Genomic DNA, 13,665 nt, shown 5'->3' with positions numbered 1-13,665 from the left:
AATAATCATTCCTATTTCCTAGGATTGTTGAAGGTTGGATAAGAAACAAAGGTAAAGTCACTGACACTGGGGCGCCTGGGTGGCTCAGTCGGTTAAGCGTCTGCCTTCAGCTCAGGTCATGGTCCCAGGGTCCTGGGATCGAGCCCCGCATGGGGCTCCCTGCTCCTCGGGGAGCCTGCTTCTCCCTCTCCCTCCACCACTCCTCCTGCTTGTGCTCTCACTCTCTCTCAAATAAATAAATAAAGTCTTTAATAAGTAAAGGAAGTCACTGACATATATACATGCTCAATAAATGGTGCTGTGGGATGTTATTATAACGGGGTCATAAATTTGTTCACATTACCACTAGAATATCCAGAGAAAATGAAGTTCTTTCCTCTGTTTAACATAGTGATTGGTAACATAGACATAGGGATGTAGAGATAAAGTCCCTCCGTTCATATAGTTACATTCTGATAAACATGCACTATAATGGACTAAATAGTGTACCGTCCAAACGTCATGTGTGGAAACCCTACTTCCAATGTGACTGTATTTGGAGAGAAGGCTTTTAGGAGGTAATTAAGTTTAAATGAGGTGATAAGAGCAGGTACTTCATTCGACAGGATTGGTGGCCCTCTGTCTGTCTGTGCACACACACTGAGGAAAGGCCCCATGGAGCCACAGGGAGAAGGCTGCCATCTGCAAGCCAGGAAGAGAACCCTCACCAGGACCCAACCATGTGGGCACCCTGAGCTCGGACTTCCGGCCCCCAGAACTGTGATAAAAAAGATTTCTGTTGTTTAAGTCACTCAGTCCATGGTATTTTGTTATGGCAGCACAGGCTGACTAAGACAGTGGGTCAAGTTGTAATCACTGTTAGGAAGAACAAAAAAGCTGGAAAGAGCCTGGAGAGGGATTGATCGGAGCACTATTTAAATGGGGTGGTCAGGGAAGGCTTCCTGAGGAGGCTCTCTTTTAGGAAAGACCTGAACGGAGTGAGAGATCAAGCCCGGGGACCTCTGAAGACCTCCAGTGTGTAGGGCAAGCTCTGTGGCAGGAACAGCCTGGAGGCCAGGAGGACGGGACAAAAGGGAGGGTCAGAGAGGGCCTGAGGGAGAGCCCTCTGGTAGGGTCTTGCAGCCCTCTATGAGGACTGTGGATTTTATTCTAGGTGTGATGGGATGCCACCGGGGTCTGAGAGGCCGGAGATCCTTTATTTCATCTCTAACTTCTCTCTTTGCCCTTTAGGATTAACAATCCTAGCCCTTGCCCATCCAAATGGTCTCTTTGAGGTAACTTGTCCACCTTCTATATAAATGCTTGGCATCTTTCAGGGCAGTCCTCTGGACTTCCCATTCCCTGCCCTCTTCTCCATACTCTTCACCCAATTTGGAACTCACTCCCACTAAGGCAGGGTCCCACTCAGACCTGCTGGCCCCCAACCTGACATCCATACCACACAGGAAATGAGAGAGGTTGCAGGCGTGCAAACCACACCTTCTGTTGGGTGCAGAGCAGCCCAGAGCAGTGAAGGAGAGGGTTAAGAGCTCTTTACCCACCATGTGAGCCTCAGCTTATGGATCACCTGCTCCTGTGGCCTCCCTTCTTTTGCCAGCCACCCTATGGATGGAAGAGAAGGGTTTTCTGCCACCCACTTCTCTTCCTTCATGAGCCTCCCAGATGAAAACCCTATGGTCTTGTTCACTGGCCCGGGTCTTGATAAGCTAAGGAAGGAGCTGAGAGAATTTAGAAAATCTCTCTTCACAATGCCCGTTCTCAACTCTGTTGCCTTGAAATGACTCTATTATGAAAATCAGAACCGGAATACTATCAATTTCTTTCTGCAGTAATTTCCTTGATTTCTTGAGGCAGATGAGGACCCTTGTCTGGGTTGACAGAAATCTATTTAGAAAAGCAAAAGAGAAAATCATGTCAATTTTTCCCATCAAAAGATCAGGTAGTAATAATACTTATTATTATTATTATTATTACAGAAAAATGAAGCCCAGGAGCAGGGAAATCCTCACTGGGGTTCTTTATCATTTGATGGACTTTTCCAGTGTCTCTTCAAAGACTAATTTTTTTTACTTCTACTTAAAAAATCCTTATTTCTCTCTCTGAGATTTATTCATTTATGAAATTACAACTACTTTGGGCCTTTATGTCTGGCCTACATTTTCCTTCCATTTTCCCTCCATTTCCCCCATTTGTCTCTCTCATGAGGTTGTGACTTGCCCCAGGTCACACTGAACCTCTTCACTGTACTTTAGAGGCCCCATGACACCCCATGGGAAAAAGACTAAGGATCCGTGCTTGGAGAAAAAGCTGAGGAGTTCTAGAGCTGGGATACCATCAAGGAACCCACCTCATGGCTTCTAGCCCTGGGGGCGTCAGCCTGGATTGAGTCCAGACATTTCCCTCAGGCAAGAGCCCTCTTGAAGTGGAGAGAAGACTTGAAGTAAAAATAATGGAAAATGTTTTTCAAATCTACCCCTCCACCTCCCCCCCAAAATCAAGGAAAACCCTGACATAGGAAAGAGGTCACCATTGACTAGGTGTTTCCTGCCCTGAGGGAAATCGGAGACCAGGATGGCCGTACCATCTCTCAGAGGCGCTTGTGGAAAACATCAAGGAGTCCTTGCAAGCAGAACAGAAAAGACTCCCTTACCCACCTGTCTCAAACTCTCGGACTCCACATAGATGCCACCTGGCTCCTGCCTTGCCACAGCTATGTGCTGAGACAGCGAGCCACCCGCCGGTGGCTAAGCCTGAGCGGGAGCTTTGCCCTTAGGAGCTCCCAGTTCAAACCACACTCCACTTATTTATCGTGTCTCCTCTGGGCAGGACTACAGCTTCTCTAAACCCCACGTCTCCTCCTCTGGCGAAGTATCATCCGCCTCGTGGAGTTTTATGGGTATTTAATCAGGTAATACTTAGCTGATGCCCAGCACATACATGTGCTCGATACACTGTAGCAATTTCTGGGGCGGAAAACTCAGTGCTGCAGGACAGCCCGACCCCGCTGTTCAGTGCTGTGTCGCTTCTGAGTACTCGGCAAACATGCTGTAGCGATTGTAAAGTACTTTTACTATCACCTTTGGCTACTGTTAGTACGTTTGTTTCACAAGTGTGTGTAGGCTGGCTTTAGCTGGAGAGAGAGAGAGAGAGAGAGAGCGCGCGCGCAAGAGAAGGATCCTGCCACAGGATGGCAGCAAATAATCTCCAAAGTCCTTTCCAGCTCTAAAATTTCATGAGTCTGGGAAAATGCTCTCTAGCTGGAGCCGAGTAGGGCCAAACAGGATTGGGCTGTAACACAAACCCGTTGTGGGAGCCAGGAGCATCGTTCTCTGCTCCTTCCCATCCAGGCAGCAATCCGCAGGAGTCTGGGGCTCTGTTCCCGAGGCTCAGACGATTTGTCCACATCCCTGCCCTCCTTCTCTTTAATCATTACTCTGCTCTCCCTTGATTGCATGCAATCGCTGTCTTTCTCTGTGCTCTGAAGCAATGCCCCCCACAGGCCAGGCTCAGGATCCTGGAATGTTCTTTTCCAGCCTGGACTTGGCAATTCAGGCTCCCGCTTGTCTGCAGGGAATCAGCCCACAAAGTCCTGGGTCTATCAACTAACCAACCGTCAATACTTAATGTTTCGAGTGCAAGCATATTGAGGCCACAAAGAAGGGAGGTGCCGTGAGTGCTATGGAGACAGGCCACACCTCTGGCCTTACAGAGGTTAGCCAGAATCCTGGCTCTGTTATTTCCTAACCGTGTGACCTTGGGAAAGTTTCACCCCCTCTCTGAGCGTCATTCCTGTCATCTGTAAAATGGAGATATACCAACATCTACCTTGCTATGGTAGCTGCAAGGGTAGGTGACCATGCATACATAGAGCAGCTACTCGCAAAACAGCAGGCATTAGCGTAAAACAGATTCAAGGAATTTACAACCTCATGGGGGAGGAGAGATAGAATTACATCACAAGAAAACAATGCCAATGGTGATATGGATTCTCTCTCTCTCTCTCTTTTTTTAAGGTTTTATATACTTATTTGAGAGAGAGAGCACGAGAGGGGGGAGGGTCAGAGGGAGAAGCAGACTCCCCACTGAGCCGGGAGCCCGAATGCGGGGACTCAATCCCGGGACTCCAGGATCATGACCTGAGCCAAAGGCAGTCGCTTAACCAACTGAGCCACCCAGGCGCCCAGTGGTGGTGGTATGGATTCTTATGCCAGGGGTTCTGGGTCTCTTCCTCAGGCAACGTATCTATGAGGCTCTCGCAGACGGAAAAAAAACTATCTAAGCAGCTCCATTATAAAACAAATCAGAGTACACTAGTGATTAGTATCTGTTACCTTGAAAATTAAAAATTCAGTCTTTTCAGCTCCTCCCTCAGTACGTCACAGGGGTTCATGGCTAAAATTCTCCAGATGTTGTGTCTGACCCGTAGTCTCATGCTCATCCATAATTGTGCAGTAATTCAGCAATATTTTGGGCAACTACTTACCAGCCAAGCACATTTCCTAGCAGGGAAAATCATTAAATGAGTAACAATATCCATGTAATCAGTACTAGGAGAGGGTCAGACAGAGGAATTCCAGTGAACGAATCCCTGTAAAGTGGACATGTCTTCCTCTCCCCAAACCCCCGAGGTTCCCCTCACTCTGCCTCTGAATGCAATTATGCCTGTGCTCAGGATTACTCTATCCCTAACTCACTGCTCTTAGCATTAATCCCCCTTCACAGCAGAATGCCCTCATTTAGTTTAACCATAAAGTTTTCTAACCACATAGAATATAAAACCCTTCAAGTACAGAAGGGGAAGGCATATGTTGGAAACCTGTTGTGTACCAGGCACCTCACAACAGTCTTGTGAAACAGCATTATTACATCCATTTTATATAGGAGAAAGGTGAGCTTTCAGCAAATAAATAACTTTTTTTTTTTTTTTTTAGAGAAGGATGGTGGGGAAGGGCAGAAGGAGAGGAAGAGAAAGAATCTTAAGCAGGCTCCACACCCAGTGCGGAGCCCCTCACAAGGCTTTAGCTCACAACCCTGAGATCATGACCTGAGCCAAGATCATGACCTGAGCTGAGATCATGACCTGAGCTGAAATCAAAAGTCAGAGGCTTAACCGACTGAGCCACCCAGGTGCTTCAGCCAATGTGTAACTTAAAGCAAAGTTGCAGTTGGAGTCTGGGTCCATATCCAAAGCAGTGGCTTTCTCCCTTAGAGTATTCTAACCCTAGAAATTAACTCTGATCAAGCAGGGCTTCATCTGAAACATGCTGTGGGATAATCTCCTAGGTCACTGTTTTTCAAACTGTGGGTCGTCAGTTTGGTGGGTCCCAACTAGCATTTTTTAATGAAAGAATAGAATAGAATAGAATAGAATAGAATAGAATAGAATAGAATAGAATAGAATAGAAAATATCAGAGTGCTTTACACATTGTGCTGTTTCAGGAAATTTTTATTTTAATCGTGTGCATATATAGGCTTGCATCCTGCATAAATTACATTTCATGATTTAAAAGATTAAAGCTACATTTCTAAGACTTTGCTGATCAATAACTAATCAATAACTTTTTACTTCATGAACTCAAGGTTTTAAGTGCCTTTTGGTTTCCACAACTGACCACCCTCAAGGAACTTTTGTTTTCCAAATATAAGTTTTTCCTTAGGAAGTGATGATTTGGACTTTCATCTTAAAGATCCGAGTGTTCTACCACTACCCATTTTCCAAATTCAGTTCTGGGCTCTGCTAATATACATTCTTCTGACCGCGTCCCCCAAAGTCTCTCAACACATGGATAAATTTGAAGATGGATTCCACAATCAGGTTAAACTTCTCTTAGAGAGCCGTATCTGATGGTGCTTCTTGCCAAATGATAAATTAAGTCTACTCTGGCCCTTAGCTCTGGACACAGAAGGCAGGCAGAAAGTCCTTGTTAGCACTGACATCTGGTGGTCGTCAAGAGGTTGGCACCGTAGTATCTTGAACTTGAAAGCATTAACCTGGGAACCAGGTAGCACTCCTAACTGCAGCTGAATTAATTCCGCATGTGCCCCCCCGACACACACACACCCCCACACACATACCCGCATCACCTCCCTTCGTGTAGCTGGACACGGCAGGGTGGGTAAAACTGTAAGCCTCAGCTGCAAAACTGGGATAAGGAAACAACCCCCCCCAGTGGGCGTGGGGGTGTCTTATTTTATTCAACGCTCAAAACAACCCCTTTGATGTTAAGTTCCAGGTACCTATTAAGAATTCAAAAAAATTTGTCCTCTTGCCCCTTTCATCATTTTATGTAAGGCACTCACTAATCGTCCTATAAAATCTAGATTCCTATTTCCTTCCTATCATTGCTTGCCTGCCTTACTATATTAAAAGAATAGCAAAGAGCTTACCTTGTGTCAGGCATTGTTCTAAGAGATTTACATGGTTAAAATCAAGTCATGCCAGCCCTCTGAAATGGAGACTATTATCCCCCATTTTACTGATGAGGAAAATGAGGTGTGGTGAGTTTAATAGGTTTCCCAAGGCCACAAGCTTGGGACTAACTTTTTTGTTTGTTTGCTTGCTTGCTTGCTTGCTTGCTTGTTTGGAGAGCGGGGAGGGGCAGAGGGAGAAAGAACCCTCAAGCACACGCCCTGCTGAGCTCAATGCAGGGCCCAATCTCATGACCCTGAGATCATGACCTGAGCCGAAATCAAAAGTCAGGCACGTAACCAACCGAGCCACCCAGGCATCCCCTGGAACTAACGTTTTTAATTCAACCGTGTGGGTCCAGCAAGCATACTCTTAACCTTTCAGCTAAATTTGGCTCTTTGCCTCCTTTATAACAATAGCTAACACATAGTGAGTGCCTATTATGTGCTGAGCTCTTTACATAGATGGTCTCATCTAATCTTTATTAAAACTTTGCAGATAATTATTACCATTACTCCCATTCTACAGATGAGAGGTCAAATAACTTGCCTGAGGTCACAAAACTAACCGACGGTAAAGTTGGAATTCCAGTAAGATGATGTGATTCTAGAGTCTTCGGTCCTAACCACACTTCGCCTTTAGACTTCCCTGTAGTTCCAGCCTCCCAAACTGCTTGTGAGTTCAAAGGCAGAGCCGTCTCTGCCTGCAGAAGATACTTTCCCACCAGGTAGTTGATGATGGGGGTAGTGATCATGGCCAAGTGGGTAACGGAGTCTGGTCCAGCCTTTGAGACTTCGCAGTAGCACAACCACAGGAAAGATAAATAGAGAAAGCCCAGGTGACTCTCAGCGTGTTTGCTGTCCAGTGTCTGAAGGCACAGTAGAACTGAGACTAAACAAGTTCTCAATTCAATGGCATCATCCTTAACTTGATGCATTCCAAATGATCAGTGTTAACCCCTGTTGGAGTACTATCCCCTTCCTCTTTCAGGGTCTCTCCATTGACGTGTTATTGTCACTTTCGGTGAGACAATTCACCAGGGACTGCCCTGAGAACCATGGGCATCGGGCATCCTGGATTCCTGACACTGTTGGTTGTTCCCCCACCCCTCGACCTTCTCCACCACCCCTCCCCATCTCCCACCCTCCCATCCCTGTTGCTGTGGCAACCAAAAATGCCCTCACACATCTCTAAATGTTCCTTGAGAAGAACCTTCCCTGAGTCAAGAACCAGTATAGCTGAAAGGTGGTTTTACTCTAGATGGAATATAATTTCCCTGAATCAGGCATTCACAATGTTTATGGAATTTTGATATTCTATCTCTAACACCCTTGCTTGCCAGTTACCTATCATTGTAAGTTCCTCCCAGCCTGGCACTGTGTTCTGTTTTGTAAGGTACATGATATTGTGGAAGATCCTATTTTCCTTCATGAAATCACAGAAACCAAACTCTTAGTTTTGTACTACCTGCGGGGTCTTTCAGCAGTGCAGTTGATTTGGTGTGTATATATTTGTATACATATAATATAAACACAAAAACAATTCAATTACTTTTTTTTAAAATTGAGAACTTCATGATACTTTTGATATAAGAGGTCCCCCCACCAGGGTGTTATGCAGAAAAAAAGTGTGGCTAGGGAGGAATCATTGGCTCCAATGAATGGGGACAGCAGTCGGCCAACCCAGTCCCTGGGTGGTTGTTTTCTCTTTGTTAACAAGCTGTATTATTTTCCTCTTGCTACTGCAACAACTTACCCTAAACTTAGTGTCTTAAAACAATACAAACTCATTCTCTTACAGTCCTAGAGATGAGAAATCTAAAATCAAGGTGTTAACTGGACTGCATTCCTTCTGGAGGCTGCTGGACAGAATCTATGTTCTTGCCTTTTTCAGTTTCTAGATGCCATCTGCATTCCCTGGCTGGTGGCCCCTTCCTGACATCCCTCCAACCTCTTACTTCCATTGGCATATCTCCTGCTGCTCACTCTTATCTTGCCTCCCTCTTGGAAGGACACTGTGATTATACTGGGTCTACCCAGACAATCCAGCATAATTTCCTCATCTCAAGATCGTTAACAAAGTTCCTTTTACCGTGTCAGGTGACATGTTCATAGGGTCCAGGGATTGGACATGGACCTCCTTGGGTGACCATGACTCAGCCCGCCATAGACACCAAGACCAGGTGTCCTCCCATGAGGGGTTTTCCAGTTTAAGGCTCTTCCTCTCGAACAAAATGGTACTTGGAAGCTCCATGAAGCCCAGGCTCCACATCCATGAAACAAACCTTTATTCTCTACAGTAAAGCAGGACAGTATGGTGCTTTAGGATCAAAGGAGAGGACTTCTGAGCTAGCCTTTGTCACCTTTTATCAGCTGGATCACAGACAACTCATTGTACCTCACTAAGCTTCAGTTCCCTTGTGTGTGAAATGGAAACACCACCTGCTCTCGGGGTTGGCATGAGGATTGAAGATCAGCTCTGAAAAGGGCCTGGAACATAGTAGGCCCTCCAGGAGACCCTCTTGGGTGACAGTGAACTAGAGCTACCCAGCAATAGCATTGTCATGATGAGTCTGCCCATGATAGGGATGAAGGGTGAGGTGAAGAGAAAGAACCCGAGAAAAGAAAATGTTGGTCACAGGGCAAGAATGAGGTCATCCTATCCTTCTTCCACTTGACCCACTTTGTGATGACAATAAAAATCTCTTTCTGCTTTTACATTATCCACTGTTATCATCAAATATATAAACAGTAGACATCAGGTCTGTGTTGGAAGCAAATGGCTAACCTCAAGAAGAATGCCTTCTGTGCTCTGAAGATGGTGCTGGGATTTAGGAGACTTAAAAGTTATGTGCATATTCAACATTACTCATACCCAGTTGGATTGAAAAAGCAAAAATCCCTAAGTGATTGGTGACCTCAGTTTCCTTCTCTGCAAATGAGGATTTGAAAAAAAAATACCCCTTTTCCTAACTGGATAGGTCATGGAGGAACCTCAAAAAATTTCATTAATGAATGTGCCTTTCATCTTTATATTTTGAAGGATAATCATGGCTTAACTCAAGACTTGTGTCTTAGAAATCAGTATCAGCACATGAAAGAGTTAAGTATGGGACTCTGTTATGAGAAAGACTTGTGAAACTCTATTATTGTTTCCTTTACACTCTTAGGCACTGATCATTTTAATCAGTGATAAGACACCTTGTTTAAAACAATTAGCTTTGGCAATACACAGATACACACAACATTAAATTCAAAAAGTGTTCATTTTCTTCTTCCCTGCCACATGTATGAGATTATAGAGATAAGAAAAGTAGGTGGAAGATGATGCTAAGTAATTTCAGGGCATTATTACAGAGTGAGGCTGGTGAGATTTTTGTCCTTTTGACAAATTGAAAGAAGCCGGCTGAACAAATCGTGTTTCAGGAGTGCATTTTCACTTAGCTGTCCTCTAAGTGGAAATGCATTACCCTTAGAAAGAAAAATCAAAGTTCTTCAACTGATGAAGATAAAATGGCAAATTTGGCTCCCAGCAATACATGCTTGACAGCTACTTGAGTTCCAGGAAAAGAAAACAAAAAAATTAAATTTGACAGAAATGAAGAGGAGGAAAAAAGAAAGAATTTTTTTCCGGTTAGTGTCTGAATGCCTTTGAAGGATTTTAGGGCAATTCAATAACAGGCCACTTAGATATTTCCCCCATTTTATCCTATAGACATGAGTGCTATTTCAATGGAGCTGCAACCCTATATACAACAGGCAGTGTCTACACGTGTAGTCCATGGATTGATTGCATGATGACTTGCTCAAGACAACCTAAAACAAACGTGAGCACTGACCTGCCTGGAAATGAATTGTACAGCTTTCCATCAGCCCTCATTTCTGGACTCAAGAATGCACTTCTGCAGAATTCTCGTAAAAGCCTGTTCTCCAGTCTGAGCTTCCGACTGAGGAGTTTGTTCCATGTTTAGAGAACTGTGCTATCCAGTACGGTAGTGGTTACTTTAATTTAAATTAACTTAAACAAGTTATTTAAGTCCGTTATTTAAATTAATTAGCTGATTTTACTTAAAATTAAATGAAATTAAAAATTCAGTTCTTCCATTACACCAGCCACCTTTTGAGTATCCAATAGCCCCACGTGGCTAGTGGCTACCACGTTGGACAGCACAGATATAGGACATGGCCAGCAGGGCAGAAAGTCTTATTCATTGAGTTATCTCTGAGCTCAGGACACTGCAGGTTGACAGTGAGGGGTGGGGAGTGAGAGAAGTGGTACAAAAGGAAGACAGTTGGAGAGGAGGAACTGTCGTGGACTTCCACGAGCAACTGGAGGGGAATTCGAGTCAAGAAATAATTGCTGAGCGCCTACTCCATGAGCACCAAACCTGAGAGAAACAAAGATAAATAAATGAGATGTAGTTCCTGTCCTCAGGAAATTCAAAGTAAGACCAAAGAAACAAATACACATTATGAAACCACTTTAATACACGTTATAGTGCCAAAAGGAACATATCATGAGAGAGCTATGGGGGCACTCAGGGAGTTATTAATGGAAATTAAAGATGAGAATATTTAAGTGGCTGAAGGGTGGAAGAAAATGGAGACCACAGGGTAGGAGAAGACCTGCAAAGGGAGATAACAGGGATTGGAGAGAAATGTCAAAGTGGAATCGCTGACAAACACAAGCCTGATACGGAGCCAGGCGAGGAGAAAGTGTAGATTCCCAACATCACCAAACACCATTTTTTATTAGACTCCCACACTATGTTTCGAAAGATGCTTATCATTACTACCTGTGTTTTTTCTTGAAGCAATTTCTACGTTATGCCTGTATTATGTTTTGGGTTGCGGAACTCCTTCTGGATCAAAGATTTCATAATTTTATCCTTAAGAAGGGGCCATGAGATATATTCATTCATCCAACAAATATTTACTGGGGATCTACCCTGAGCTAGGGGAATACAGTGGTGGATTAAATATACAGTGCTACCTTCTCTCATTACTGACATAGAGATTCCAAGAACTTCCCTGTGAAAGGGCATTTGGGAGGGGGTGTTGGAATGGAGCTAGATGGGAGGAAGCTGGGGAGTGGATGAGAAGAAGGACAGAAAACCATGCCGCTGTGGTTTTGTGAAATTTGGCTATGAAAAAAAGGCTTGTGATGAGATAGTTCGTGGAAGTAGCAGGAGCAAGAAAAGATTCATTTCAACATGAGAAGAGCCTGTAAATTCATGTAAGAAACATTTTGACCACCTACCATGGCCAGGCATGGGGCTTACATTCCACAGGAGCCTGTGTCCCTTATGTTCACTCAACAAATGTGTGATGAGTCCCTTGACACTTGGCTGGACACCGTGAAGGGTACAAGTGTCTGCAAAATAACCATGGCCCATATATGAGCACGAATATCGTGTTTGAAAGCAAAAGTGAGGGGAAAATCAAGCCCTAGTGTGAGAAGAGTTATCAAGGGGGCCAGTTCCAGGGAGAGAGTGGAACGATGACTTACATGCCCAGTTGGGAAGATTTGTTTTGGACCAGCATATGGGAGACATCTTTTCTTTTCATAGGAGGTTATGGTCAGTTGGTACAAATTTTCTGTAAAGTAATTGGGAAAAATATATCAAAAGTCTTAAAAATGTCCATAACCATTGACTCAGTAATTCCTCTTCTAGAAATCTTCTTTAAGGAAATCATCAGTACATGGTCAAAGATGAGAAGCCTATAGTGGTGGTTATAGAATATGGACTCAGTTCAAACGCTGGCCACTCCACTTACCAATAATAATATAACCTTGAGCAAATTCCTTAACTTCATGTTCCACATTTTAAAATAGGAAAATAATGTTTATCTAAAGATTATTGTGAGGCTTAAATGAACTAATATGTAAAACACTTGATACTTGGTAAGCACAAAAATGTTAAAGATTTATCATTAAAGCAAAAGAAAATGGAAATATCAAAAGTCTCTAGCAACAGTACATGGTTTCTAGAAGTAGTATGTGGCCATAAAAAGTGTGGCAGAAACTGCTAATTGACCCTCAGTATCTGTCTTCTCCTTCTAAAGAAGGAGAAATGAAAGAAGTAGAAACACCCTGGTTTTAGCTGGACAGATACTCACCTAAAATAAACACATTTCCCATCCTTCCTTGCAGCCAGTTAGAGCCACATGACTGGTCTGGTCAATGGGATGTGAGCAGAAGTGATAGGCACACTTTCAGGGTTGCATCCTTAAAGATTAGGCGTATGTATTGCCTATCTTCTTTCCCTTCTTTCTCATTTTCACATAAATGTGGTGGGGAGACATCTTGGATCTGCAGATGGGGTCCACACCTGGGGATGGCAAAACACTACAATAAAGGAGCCTGAGCCTCTGAGCTTCTGTGGCTCAGAGGCCACAACAGAGAAACAAATTTCTATCTTGTTTAAACCACTCTATTTTGTGTCTCTTTCCCAACAGTCAAACCTGTTTCCTATTTGCAAAGAAATATTATGCAACTCTTTTAAATGATGCTTTAAGAAGCAGTTTCAATGTCACAAAAGAATGTTTATGATACAGTAGGTGGAAAAAAAACTGGATACTAAGTTGTTAAGAATATGTATATAATATGTATATTATATAAATATGTATATAATTCTATATAATATGATCTCAGCAATTTAAAAAAAATTCATGGTTAAAGACACTGGAAGGAATTATGCCAAAATAAAATTAAGTTTGAATAATTTCCTTCTACTTGTCTATACTTTTTCAAATTTTCTGCAGTATACATCCAAATGTTGATAATCAAGAAAAGAGAAAGATTCTAGCCACCTGTATTTCTGACAAAGCTGTCTCAACTACCAGAAATACCCCTTCCTCTTCTGCACTCACGGGCTATTTCATTCCTGCCCCTGTTATAGTGTAAGCAAGCACTGTGTCTTATGTAACTTTATGTTGCACAGAATTTCACCTCCAGCAGACAAGAATTCGATGGATAAATCACAATTAGAAAGGCTGAGATGTTTATAAATACAACTAACTTAAAGCAATAACTTGGCAGGGGCACCTGGATGGCTCAGCCAGTTAAGCATCTGACTCCTGATTTCTGCTCAAGTCATGATCTCAGGGTCATGAGCTGGAGCTGTGTGTGGGGCTCTGCACTGAGCTTGGAGCCCCCTTAAGATTCTCTCTCTCCCTCTGCCCTTCCCCCCTGCTCACGCACTCTGTCTCTCCCTCTCTCTCTCAAAAAAAGCAATGACTCGGCTGCTTTATTT

The 13,665-nt window shown here is 43.5% G+C and overlaps 1 long non-coding RNA gene across 3 annotated transcripts; it reads right to left on the bottom strand.

Annotated features, from left to right (window-relative positions):
• Window positions 1–5,436: 5,436 nt before the first annotated feature.
• Window positions 5,437–12,799, bottom strand: LOC148164413 (uncharacterized). Of its 3 annotated transcripts, XR_015768228.1 has the most exons (5): window positions 12,530–12,799; window positions 11,919–12,007; window positions 11,670–11,783; window positions 8,502–10,797; window positions 5,437–7,202 (listed from the first exon to the last, which is right to left on the bottom strand). It is a non-coding gene; the product is annotated as an uncharacterized LOC148164413 (long non-coding RNA). The 3 variants fall into 3 exon arrangements; XR_015768226.1 differs by lacking the exon at window positions 8,502–10,797; XR_015768227.1 differs by lacking the exon at window positions 5,437–7,202 and having other exon boundaries at window positions 7,571–10,797.
• Between the last annotated feature and the right edge of the window lie 866 nt (window positions 12,800–13,665).

This window comes from Eumetopias jubatus, unplaced genomic scaffold, assembly GCF_037043125.1.
Source record: "Eumetopias jubatus isolate StellerSeaLion01/CBP00866 unplaced genomic scaffold, mEumJub1_p1.0 scaffold_5, whole genome shotgun sequence".
Classification (NCBI taxonomy): domain Eukaryota; kingdom Metazoa; phylum Chordata; class Mammalia; order Carnivora; family Otariidae; genus Eumetopias; species Eumetopias jubatus.
Note: the sequence above shows the minus strand (reverse complement) of the source record. Positions and strands in the feature narration are given on the sequence as shown.